This window comes from Sus scrofa, unplaced genomic scaffold, assembly GCF_000003025.6.
Source record: "Sus scrofa isolate TJ Tabasco breed Duroc unplaced genomic scaffold, Sscrofa11.1 Contig434, whole genome shotgun sequence".
Lineage (NCBI taxonomy): Eukaryota > Metazoa > Chordata > Mammalia > Artiodactyla > Suidae > Sus > Sus scrofa.
In genome coordinates, this window is record NW_018085205.1 from 194,975 (window position 1) to 205,790 (window position 10,816).

At 35.9% G+C, this 10,816-nt stretch overlaps 1 pseudogene; it reads right to left on the bottom strand.

The window, feature by feature from the left end:
- Positions 1–1,710: 1,710 nt before the first annotated feature.
- LOC110258780 lies at positions 1,711–2,378 on the bottom strand (annotated as a pseudogene).
- Between the last annotated feature and the right edge of the window lie 8,438 nt (positions 2,379–10,816).

The following is a 10,816-nucleotide window of genomic DNA, read 5'->3' on the forward strand; positions in this document are numbered from 1 at the left end:
ATAAACTCTAAGTTAACCAACCTATATCTGTGGAGTCAACTATCATATAATGGTGAAGAAAGAAATACGATAGAGCTATATACAACATCAGAGATGAATTTTAGTATTACACCATAAAGGATTACAGGTGCATATAGATTAATGAGGCATCCACCCCAACAGAGATCAGAACAACTCCTCTCAGAGCAGTCTTACTTGACAGTAGAGACATTATAGTAAAATATTTATTATTAGGATGAGTTCTAAGGCAGCAATAGCTAAATATGACAAAATAAAAGTCAATAGAACTGAGAGCAATTATAAGAATCGCTAGGCATTGAAGTTCATATTTAAAAATAGCATTCATAATTACTCTGTTTTTAAATTTCATTTCAGATAATTGCATTAAAACATGACTCTAAACTGAGTTTCCCTTCCAGGTCTGCAGGAAATTGGAAAATATGTTTGTTAGCATAAACTGTGACCCTGAACCATATGACTAGAGAGTCATTCAAGCTCTCCAGTGAGCCATCCTTGGATCATGATGACACATACAATTATATGTACACATAAACTTCACCCTTAAACAAACACAAGGGATTGAGACATCAACCTAGAGCACAATCAAAAATCCTCATAATAGGGAGTTCCCCTCATGGCTCAGTGGTTAATGAATCCGATTAGGAACCTTGAGGTTGCAGGTTTGATCTCTGGCCTTGTTCAGTGGTTAAGGATCTGGCATTGCCGTGAGCTGTGGTGTAGGTTGCAGATGCAGCTCAGATGCTGTGGCTGTGGTGTAGGCTGGTGGCTACAGCTCCGATTAGACCCCTAGCCTGGGAACCTCCATATGCCATGGGTGCGGGCCTAGAAAAGGCAAAAAGACACACCAAAAAATCCTCACAATAACTTTACAACCATTTCTCCATATCCACTGATACAACCAAGCTTATTAATAATAATGTGAATTTCCTTGGTTTTCATCTGTAAGTTTTTCATGAGTAGTACAACTCATTATTGTTCTTTCAGAAAGAAAAGAGAAAATTACTTGGGATGAATATATTTCATTTCAGAAGTAATTACTCTGCATAAATCTAGGATGCCCTAACAAAGAAATGGAATTTATGAACACTTCTAAACCAAAGTTAGAAACCTTTTGAGGTAGGAAAAATACAAACTGCATAGTATATCAAACAGAAAAAAAATTAAATAAGGGAAATGAGGAGTTCCTGTTATGGCACAGTGGAAACGAATCTGACTAGGAACCATGAAGTTGTGGGTTTGATACCTGGCCTCACTCAGTGGGTTAAGGATCCAGCATTGCCATGACCTGTGGCATAGGTTGCAGATGCGGTTTGGATCCCACATTGCTGTAGCTCTGGCCTAGGCTGGCAGCAACAGCTCCTATTAGACCCCTAGCCTGGCAACCTCCACATGCCACGGGGGTGGCTCTAAAAATACAAAAGACAAAAAAAAAAAAAGGAAATGAAATTGTATGGAGAAGTTGAACAGTAAAAAATAGTATCCCAGGAAATAAATAAAAGGAGCAAATTTTATTCCACAATGATCAAAGAATCACAATTGCTCATTCCACAGCTTTAAGCCATGCAATAAGAGCATTACATCACCCCTTGGATAACTGGGCCTTTAATCTAGCATCAAGGAGAATCTCTCCAAAGCCCTCTTTATGTCTTTATTCCTCAAACTATAGATGAAGGGGTTCAGCAAGGGCATGACCACAGTGTACATCACTGAGGCAATCACACTTGAGTGTGAGCTCTGGGTAGGAGAAGAGCTGAGGTATAATCCTAGGCTTGTACAATAAAACAAGGAGACAACCAAGAGGTGAGATACACATGTAGAAAAGGCTGTGAACTTCCCCTGAGCTGATGAGATTCTACGTATGCAGGAGACTATTTTAGAGTAAGAATAAAGGATTCCAGCAAAAGGACCACCACACAGCAGGACAGTTGAAAAATATATCACCATGTTATTGACAAATGAGTCAGAACTAGCAAGTTGTACCACCTGATTGAGTTCACAGAAAAGTGAGGGATTTCCAAATCTGGACAGAAAGACAATCACAATAATATTAAGCTGTGTAACAAGGAATACATGGCACACAATGTCCAGGATATCAGAACCAGTAATCCACAGAGTCAGAGGTTCATGATAACTGAGTAGTGCAGGGGGTGGCAAATAGGTACAAACCTGTCATAGGCCATCATACTCAGGAGAGCATCATCTAATCCTGGAAAGACTATGTGAAAATACATCTGGGTGATGCAGCCATCAAAGGTTATAACTTTGTTCTTGTTCTGAATATTCCACAGCATCTTTGGGATGGTGGTGGAGTTGAAACAGATGTCTGTAAAGGACAAGTTGGAGAGGAAGAAGTACATGGGTGTGTGGAGATGGGAGTCAGAGCTGACAGCCAGAATGATGAGCAGGTTTCCAAACACAGTGATCAGGTACATGGAGAAGAAAAGCCCAAATATGATGGGATGAAGTTTTGGTTCCTCTGAAAATCTCAGAAAAAGAAATTTTGAAATGTGTGTATTGTTGTTCCCTGGTTCCATAGGATGGAAGTGAATACTAGGAGAAAAGAAAATAATATGACTAATTTTTGTACAAATGGACTTAGCTCACATAGCCTAAGTAGGGAATTTCCCCATTGCCATCAAGAATTTGTTTTTAATATTTTGGGTATAGATAAGTTCTCCTTGAATTATGCCTCATTTCATCTCTGACTAGGAGTTTTTTCCCATTATCATTATATACCCCAAAAGTTGATGTGTTTATAGTTTTAATGAGAAATTCTTCCACACATTTGAGAAATATATATTGAGTAAAAACTATGTTCCACACACATATAGGTACTAAATAGAGTGTACTGAAAAACAAATCTCTCACAATCCAAGGATGGTGAAAATGATATGCAAATAAAAATACTATGCAATATGACAGAAGGTGGCAAGTGCTATGAAAAAATCAAAACCAGGTGTAAAGAGATAGTGATAAGAGGTGTTATTTGTACTGAATGTCTGAGTAAGACCAACAAACAAAGACTTCAAGAAAGAGAGAGAAAGAGCTAGTAAGATATCAGGAGAAGTGTGTGCCTGGCAGAGGGAATTATCATTGAAAAGGACATGAGAAAGATTATTATTTCATATGCTCAAATCCAAGCAAGGAAATCAGTGGAGCAGAGGAATGAGCAAGAGGACGAGTGATGAGAGATGGAGTCCAAGGATGCTGGGAGACAACGTGGCCTCCCTGCTACAGCCACAACTTCTGTACCTGGAGAATTCCTTGTTCACATGCTGTTCCCTGTGCTTTATTAATTCTGGGATGGGATTTGAATCATTTAGTACCATCTGTCTATTGAATTCTGGCCTCTGTATTTGTCACCTAAAATATATGAGACCAGATTCCTCTGCTTTACAAGACATATGCACACACACCATGGCATGTGCACACACACCATGGACTGAGTTACTATCAAGCATTTCTCATCCAGAAACACCCTTCTTACTCCATGAGTGGTTACAGCTAAAGCTGGTCAGATCAGATTGTCTTTCTCCTAAAGAATATACAAATGGTATATAAAAGTTCCATTTCATAAGTTTCCCATGTAACAATAAACTTGAAGTTACTTTTTGGTAGGGACATTCCCTACTCAATATAGAAAGAAATTTTTGTGGTTGACAAGGGGAAGGGGGAGGGAATGGGATGGATTGGGAGCTTGGGGTTAATAGATGCAGACTATTGCCTTTGGAATGGATTAGCAATGAGATCCTGCTGTGTAGCACTGGGAACTCTGTCTAGTCACTTATGATGGAGCATGATAATGTGAGAAAAAATAATGTATACATGTATGTGTGGCTGGGTCACCATGCTGTATAGCAGAAAAAAAATAATCTATTGGGGAATTAAAAAAATAGAAAAAAATTTAAAATAATAAAAAAAGGATTTTTTTAAGTATGAGAAAGAGATAGGGAGAAAGAGAGAAAGAGAGGGAAAAAGATGAAATGGAAATATGGACTTTAGGGGAAAAAGATAATAATCTAAATAAAGCTAATAAGCTCATATGTCCCCTGATGCAGTGTGATGAAGAAAAGCTTCTTTAGTTTGACAACATTACAGCTCCAATGATATCTTCTTGATGCTCAGAAAAAAATAATGAAGAAAAAATTTTCCAGAATCTGTACAGACTGAAGATGTCAAGAGAAAAATAATCAAGGGCATAAATTAACAGTTCAAATTAGAAATATATGAAACACAACATTGGGTATATTTTCTATGATGTGGTAGAAAACTTTTTCCTGAGTCTTTTCCCTATTTGTCTATTCCTGTGATTAATAAGATCCTTGGATTTAGGTTCCACTTTTACTGGAATCAGTTTTCCTTTTTCAAACTGAGCCTCCATGAATACACTTTAATTGTCAATGCTGACGCTTGCATTGCGAGTTCAATGCTCACTTTTTCAGCATCGCAATAAATGCATTATTAGGAAAGCTATAAAACAACTATCATGATCTCCAGCATCTGAACTGTGCTAGGTTGGTGCTCAGGGGACTTTGGGTATATGTCCTTGGCTTTCATTCTCTCTGATCCTGTCCTACAGTGTCTGTTCAACTCTTGGATTCACCTATGTTCAGACTTTTAGGGAAGCCTTCCTTTTAGAAGTCACAATTTCTCTGAAAAATGAAGGAATTTGGTCTGGTGATGCAGACCAAAGTTTTCTCTCAAAATAAGACAACAGGAGGAGATCAAGTGTAGACCTATTCAGACTTTGACTGCAACAGCAAGGGCCATGTCCTGCCTAAGCAAAAGTTGCAGAGGCTGACAGACTGCAGAAGTGGTGATATTTACAGCTTCCTATGTCTGCTCATTAGGCTGGTTTTCCTGTTATTACTCTAGCCACTAACTATATGATTTCCCTCAGAGACACTGGTCTGGACAGAATGGAATTTTTTTCTGCTATTTCTAGATTCCTAGGAGACTGCACTATAAGCTAGGTGAATTCAGTTTTTTATTGCCCCTTCTACATGAACTTTCTTGGTTCTAAAGCTAAAGCTAAGCCTACCACCATATCATCACATCCCTGAGTTCAAATTTCTGAAAAATATATTGAGAATTTGTCTTGAATATGTCCCTTGGGTTTTCAAACTTTGGCTTGTGGGGAACACAATATCTCAAATCTCTTTTAAAAAAAAAACATCTATTCCCTTTTTCAGAGAGGAGGGTAACTTTGCTCTCATTAGTTGTTCTTACATTAACATAAAACCATGTGTTCTATACTGCTTGGATTCATGATATTTTTTTTCCAAACCAATTTGGTATTTCATACTTACAGCAGTAGTTGATTGTCATTTAGTCTCTAATTATAAAATGTTTGTAATTATAAGAGACATACTGAGATATGCTATATACCATAAACTAACATATCATATGATAGGGATTGACAAATTTAATTTTTAAAAGAATGCGTTCCTTTAGAATTCTTTTAGAGAGACCGTACTTTTATGAACTCTATTCTCTATTGTAGAAATGAGACTTAGAGGTATTTAATGTTGTAAGGTATTAACCCAGTAAGGGATGGGATCTTGGTTGGAATCTGTCAGGATGCTCCCAATGCTTGAATCTGGAGCAATGATTCTCTAACTGGAGATGATTTTCCATGGGAATATTTGGCCATGTCTGAAGAGATGCTACTAATTTCATCTAAACCACAGGACTGCACCCAACAGAAATAATTATTGGCCCTAAATGTCAACATTGAGAAGAAAAGCCTATTCTAGACCAGCACTTCTCCAACTTCATTATGCATACAAATCACCTAGTTCAAATGTCAGTTCTATTTCAACATGTTTTTTGGTCATGACATTTCTTTATACATACATGTTAAAGCCATATTTAAATGTTATATTGGAGTGACCTTGTCTCACAAAGTTGTGTTAATCTCAGGTATAAAGCAATGTTAATAATTTTATATATACATATATCCAGGCATTTTCAGGTTCTTTTCCCATGCAAGCTACCAAACAGTCCTGAGTAAATTTCCCTGTGCAATACAGTAGGTCCCTATTACCCATTTATACCATAGGAAGCAGTGGGTATATATCAATCCCAACCCCACAATTTATCCTCTTCCCCACATTTCCCATTTGGTAAACATAAGTTTCATTTTGAAATTAATAAGTGCGTTTCTGTTTTGTAAGTTTTATTGTATCATTTATATTAGATTTAACTTATTAGTGATCTCATATCATATTGGTCTTTCTCCAGATGACTTACTTAACTAAGTATAATAATTCATAAGTCCATACATAATGCTGCAAATGCCATTATTTCATGGTCTTTATGGCTGGGTAATATTCCACTATATATATGTACCACATCTTCTTAATCCAAAAATCTGTTGATGGAAATTTTGGTTGCTTCTATGTATTGGCTATTGTAAACAGCACTGCAATGAACATTGAGAGGCATGTATTTTTTCAAATAATGGTGTTTTCTAGATAGATGCCCAGGAGTGGGATTGCTGGATGATATGGTCATTCTATATTTAGTTTTTTTGAGGAAACTTCATGCCGTTTGCCATAATGATTTAATCCTCACCAAGAGTGTAGGAGGGTTCCCTTTTCTACATACCCTCCCCAGCATTTATTGTTTATAGCTTTTTTGACAATGGACATTCTGACTGGAGTGAGGTAATACCACATTGCAGTTGTGATTTACATTTCTTTAATTATTAGCAATGTTGGGCATCTTTTTATGTGCTTTTTGGTTATCTGTCTGTCTTCCTCAGAGATGCGTCTTTTAGATCTTCTGACTATTTTTTAATTAGGTTGTTTTTTATGTAAATCTGCATGAGATGTTTGTATATTTTAGAGATAAATCTATTGTTAGTTGCTTCATTTGCAAAGATTTTGTCTCATTTTGTGTGTTGTATTTTCATTTTCTTAATAGTTTCTTTTGCTGTGCAAAATCTGTTAAGTTTAATTAGGTCCCTGTTGTTTATTCTTATTTTTTATTTTTATTACTCTAACAGGTGAATCCAAAAATATATTAGTATGAGTTATATCAAAAAGGATTCTGTCTATGCTTTCCTATAGGCATTTTATAGTTTTTTGTCTAACAATTAGGTCTTTAATCCACTTTATTTTTGTGTATGGTGTTAGAGAGTGTTCTAACTTCATTCTTTTACATGTAGCTGTCCAGTTTTCCCAGGACCACTTATTGAAGAGCCTGTCTTTGCTCCATTGTATGTTCTTGCCTCCTTTGTCATGCATTAATTGACCCTATGTGCATGGATTTATTTCTGGTCTTTCTATGCCGCTCCAGTGGTCTATAGTTTTCTTCCTGTGCCAGTACCAAACTGTTTTGATGATGTAGCTTTGTAGTTTAGTCTAAATGCATCACACCTGATTCCTCCAGCTCCATTTTTCTTTCTCAAGATTGCCTTGGCTATCCAGGGTTTTTTGTTTGTTTGCTTCCATACACATTTTAGGAAAAATTGTTCTAGTTCTGTGGAAAATGCCATTGGTAATTTGATAGAGATTGCATTGACTCTATAGTCTGTCTTGATTAATATAGTCACTTTGACAATATTTATTTTTCCCAGCCAAGAATATGGTATATCTTTCCCTCTGTGTCTGTCATCTTTGATTTCCTTCATAAGCATCTTGTAGTTTTCATAGTAGAGCTCTTCCTCCTCTTTAGGTAGGTGTATTCCTAGGTATTTTATTCCTTTTGATGTGATGGTAAATGAGATTGTTTCCTTAATTCAATTTATCTTTATAATCTTATAAAGGCCATATATGACACACCCACAACTGACATCATTCTCAACAATGAAAGTCTGAAAGTATTTCTGCCAGGATCAGGAACAAGATAAGGCTATCCACTCTTACCACTTTTATTCAATGTGGTTCTGGAAGTCCCAATCATGGAAATCAGAGAAGAAAAATAAATAAATGTTATAAAAGTAGAAAGAGCAGTAAAATTGTCACTATTTGTGGAAGACACGATACTATACACAGAAAATCCTAAATGTGCTACCATAAAAATACTAGAGTTCAACAATGAATTCAGTAAAGTGGCAGGATACAAAAATTAATACTTAGCCCATCTTTAAAAGTTGATTTTATTTCACTGCATTTGCATCAAAACCTGATTTTCTTACTGCCCTCATCCACACTACTCTAATGTGATTTAATTTTACTGGAACCACATTATGCTCCCAATTCTTTCCTAATTCTCACCCAACTGGGCTTCCATTGTCATCACTTGTCAACAATGATCTTTGAGTTGCTGAGTAGAACAGACACTTCTCTTTGAACATAAATGAATTATAAGTTAATTAGTCAACTTAGCAAATAAACATGGCTAATATCTCAGCTCTGAGGTGAACTGATTAGGTTAACAATTGATTTCAGATAAAAGTTTTCCAATTCTATTCTCTATGAAACTTTCTTGCAGTACCTATTGAACTCTTAGACTCATCTGGGTGGAGTCTGTGAGAGAAAAGTCTCTGTGTGGATGTATGAGTTTCTTTTTGGATGGTTGATGGTGAAGTCTGAACCTCTGATCCCATGAAGGTCAGAAGGAAGGAGTGAAGTATTTGTCCCCTAGCCAGGTGTAGAACTCCAAAAACAACAACAATGTGTCATCCAGTTCAAGCTCAACCTGAGGGACATCAGTAATGTAGATATTTACAATTCCCCATGTCTGTTTATTAGGCATTATTTCCATTGTTACTCCCATCTCTAAGCACATCATTTCCCTGTGTGCTTCTGAGTTTAATAGGTCCCATGGGTTTATTTTTGTTTTTATTGTCATTATTCTAGGAGGTAGATCAAATAAGATGTTGCTATGATTTATGTCAAAGAGCATTCTGTCTATGTTTTCTTCTAGGAATTTTATAGTACATGGCCTTATTTTTAGGTCTTTACTCTACTTTGATTTTACTTTTTATATTGTGTTAGAGAATGTTCTAGTTTTATTGTTTTACATCTAGCTGTGCAGTTTTCTCAGCACCATATATTGAAGAAACTATTGTTCTTCCACTGTATTTTCTTGCTTCCTTTATTATAGATTTGTTGACCATAGGTTCTTGGTTTTATCCTGCACTTTCTATCCTATTCCACAGATCTATATTTCCTTTTATGTGCCACTACCATATTGCTTTGAAGACTGTAGCTTTGTAATATAGTCTAAGAACAGGGATACTGATTACTCCAGTTCCACTTTTTTTTTTTTCAAGTTTTCTTTGGCTATTTGGGGTATTTTGTATTTTCATACAAATACTAAAATATTATGTTCTAGTTCTCTGAAGAATGTCATTAGAAATTTGACAGAGATTGCCTTTGACACTGGCTATTCTCATAGGTCTGTGTGATACCTCATTGCAGTTTCGATTTGCATTTCTCTAATAATTAATGATGTTTAACATCTCCTCATGTGGTTTGTGGCCATCTGTCTGCCTTCTTTGGAGAAATGTCTAGTTAGAGCTTCTGCCAATTTTTCAATTGGGCTGTTTGTTTGTTTTGATATAAAGCAGCATGACAAGTTTATATTTTTGAGATTAGTGCCTTGTTGGTTACTCCATTTGCAAAGACTTTCTCCCACTCTGTGGGTTGTCTTTTCATTTTTTAATTGTTTCTTTTACAGTTCAGAAGCTTTTTAATTTTAATTAGGTCCCATTTGTTTATTTTTTAAAATTATTTTAATTATTTTAAAAGGCAGATCTAAAAAGATGTTTCTGTGATTTATATCAGAAAATGTTCTGCCTATGTTTTCTTCTAGGAGTTTATAACAATCCAGTGTTTCCTCAGGAAACAAGAAAACCTAAACTTACACCTAAACCAACTAGAAAAGAAGAACAAACAAAACCCACAGTCAGAAGTAAATAAATCATATAAGTTCAGAGAAGAAATGTGAAATAGAGACAAAGGAAACAAAAGAGAACAACAAAATTAAAAGATTGTTCTTTGAAAATTCAGCAAAGTTAATAAACCTTCATCCATACTCATCAAGAATATAAGGGAAAAGGGTAAAATTAATAAAATTAGAAATGAAAAAGAATTTACAACTGACACCACAGAAATCAAATGACAATAAGAGACTACTATAAGCAACTGTATGCTGATGAAATAGACAATCTATAAGAGATGGAAAAATTTTTAGAAACGTAAAATCTTCCAAGAAAGAAAGGAAGAAATAGAAGATATAAAGAAACCAATCACAAGTACTAAAATTGAAGCTGTAATTTAAAAACTTTCAAAAAACAGAGTTCTCATTGTGGCTCAGCCAGTTAAGGACCCAGTATTATCCCTCTGAGGATGCAAGTTCAATCCCTGGCCTCACTCAGTGGATTAAGGATCCAGCATTGCCAGAAGCTGTGGCATCATTTGCAGATGCAACTTGGATCGTACATTGCCATGGCTGTAGTGTAGGCCTGCAGCTAGAGCTCCAGTTCAACCCATAATGAGGGAACTTTCATGCGCCACATGTGCAGTCATGAAAAAAAAAAAAAAATAGGTCAGGACCAAACGACTTCACAGACAGTTAGAAAAGAGCTAACTCCTATCCTTTTGAAATTTTCCAAAAAATTTCAGAAAAGGAACACTCCCAAGCTCATTCTATGATGCCACCATCACCAGACAAATACCAGACAAAGATAAAAAAAACAGAAAAAGATACCACAAAAAAAGGAAATTATAAGCCAATTATCACTGATGAAGATAGACACAAAAGTGCTCCACAAAATATGAGCACACCAAACCTAACAATATATTAAAAGGATCATACACCAAGATCAAATGGGATTTAATCC